Source organism: Halyomorpha halys, unplaced genomic scaffold, assembly GCF_000696795.3.
Source record: "Halyomorpha halys isolate HHAL.00 unplaced genomic scaffold, Hhal_1.1 Scaffold167.1, whole genome shotgun sequence".
NCBI classification, from domain to species: Eukaryota; Metazoa; Arthropoda; class Insecta; order Hemiptera; family Pentatomidae; genus Halyomorpha; species Halyomorpha halys.
In genome coordinates, this window is record NW_027106937.1 from 456514 (window position 1) to 459143 (window position 2630).

Consider the following 2630-nt stretch of genomic DNA (forward strand, 5'->3'; position numbering starts at 1 on the left):
ATATATATTATATATTACACACACACACACGTATATAAAGGGTGTTTCGGGTTGTGTCCTAACTGAAAATATGAATTAACCCGGCGGGAGTCTCCTATTTGTAATTTTTTTTTAAAGGAATTAGATGTGATCATGATAAAAATCTTTACGATTACTTTCAATGCAATTGGAAATTGAAATTGTGGGTCTTCCATCAGAGAATGAAGAACCCAGATTTCCTAGAAGATCTAAGATCATTTCACCTCGGCTCATGATTTAATATACGCAGGAGGTGTCCAGGTGAGCAAAATGCTCAAATCAGAAAAAAAAAATATGTCAGCAAGGAAAATAGAGACGTTTATTTCCCAACATGAACAAAATATTCAAGGCTACACCTCTCCTGGGTAAAGGGTCTAAAACCGGAAAAAAAAATTCCTATGAAGGAATGCTCTTAGAACTTTGTTTAGAGGTGTTCACGTTTAAAGATTTTCAATGTTAGAATTATAAAAAAAATAAATATGTACTGCTACAGCCCATGATGGGTCACAGGATCAGTACTTTGAAAGTACAGAAGGAAGTACAGTTACTAGAACACCAGTTGTGAAAGGGGGTGATTTTGTCAGAATCTGCCAGATTTTTACTCGAGTAAAGAAAGCCACTCCGGAGGGCTCCCGAACAATAGTGCTGAATACTGTGAAACAGAAAATAATTATCTGCTATAGGCGGATTCGAATCTGAGTCCTTGGAATAATTATCACAGTGGCACTGAGCCACCTAGTCCCACGTGTTATGAATTATTGAAGATATAATAAATATATTAAAATGTTAAAACTTTAATATATTTCTTTTCAGTAATTTATTGTGTACCCTTAACCACTTCTTTATTCTTTATATCATCTAAAAAACGTTTCGGCCTCTTCTGTCAAAAAAATTCTGAAAAATAAAATTTTTTACAATTAACATACAGTTATAATCTACAAAGGATATTAATTGTAATTTAATAATATTTGTCTGTAGAAATTGATAATGGGCAGAAGAGCCCGAAACGTTGTCCAGATAATATAAATAATAAAGGAGTAGATAAAGGGTATAAAATAAAGTCCTAAAAATAAATTTAATAGAGTTTTAACAAACAAAACTCTTAGGAACTCGAGTTGTAGGATTACAACTAATTATTTATATTTAAAATAATTATATTTTCAAACTACTGTGTTAATGAAATATAAACATTAACATTTATATTACATGTTGTACAAAGTTGTTACCTCTTTCATATTTCATCCACAGCAACAGTGACCGAAAGATATGGGATATGTGTTATTTATTTTAGTCAGCCTTCTTCGTAAAAAAATTAAGATTATTGATTCGACTTACACAGACCTTTTTTTTTTTTAATTTCAAGTAGCATCAGCTCTGGAAAGCGTGACAAGATTTCAGATTCAGTGCCGTTCGGCCACTGCAGTTGAAGAAACATGCAGAGCGTGTTTTAGTGCTCACTATAAGATAACTAATCACTTTGAACAACATTTCAAATGAATGTTAATGTTGATTTAGAGAGAGTTTTTATTTATTTTCTATGTATTTTTTTTTTGTATTTTTTTATTTATTTGTATTCTTAGTTATTTTATTTTAATAATTGTGGCAGATTGTAATATTTAAAAAAATTTGTTTACATCATCAATATAATTTATTTATTCTTAATTTTTATATATGGTATGAATGAGTCCTTACAGCCCTAATACTTCACCTGAGTATGCCTGGTTGTTTTATCTTCCAATAAAACTCGTTTTCTCTCACAAAAAATAAATAATAATAAGGAAGAATGACTAATTTGTTGAAAAAAAAAAAAAGGGAACCTATTCACAACCTCAATGTTCTTAACTGTGTTTAAAGTTTTATAGTTTATCAACCTGAAACATCAAAGCTATTTGTTGAATTTGAGAATAATAACTGTAATTTCCAGCTATTTAGAATTTAACAAAATTAAATTTAAATAATTTTACTTCATGGTCATCTTTGAAGAAGCCTCACATCAAAATTCAACTGGTTTCACAGACGATGTTGACGTAAGAAATGACGTAGAAATTAATCACAATAATTTCAACCATTTTTCGTAGTAAAACCGACGGTTTTCCAAAATGATGATTAATATCTTTCACCTGTCTGACTTTAATTCCCTCCATTGATAACTTTCTACTCATTATTTTAATTTCATATAAAGCAAAATTATTTGTAACGTATTTGAAAAATAAAATATTGTAATATATTTATTTCGCATTGAATAGGAAGTTATTTTCCCAAAGGTCATGGGCGCGATGAGTTATTCATCGTTCCACGAACGGGACTGTGGGGCCTAGACAGCCAGTCCTATAATAGGGATCGATGGTGCATATTTCGGATATTATAGTATACGGGACTCGGTAAAAACCTACTTTCCTAAGGCTGAAGTACGCAAATTATTAAATTATTTTTCTTTTATTGTAAAATCATGTTTCGAACAGTCATTTGTCTGTAATTTAATCAAATAAAATTCCGAAAGCAACCTACAGTGATTAAATAAAACCGAGGAGCAAAAATAAAATTATATTCTAGTAAAAAAAATATCAATAAATGGTATATAGAATTTTTTTTTTTTTTTATTAAATTTATTT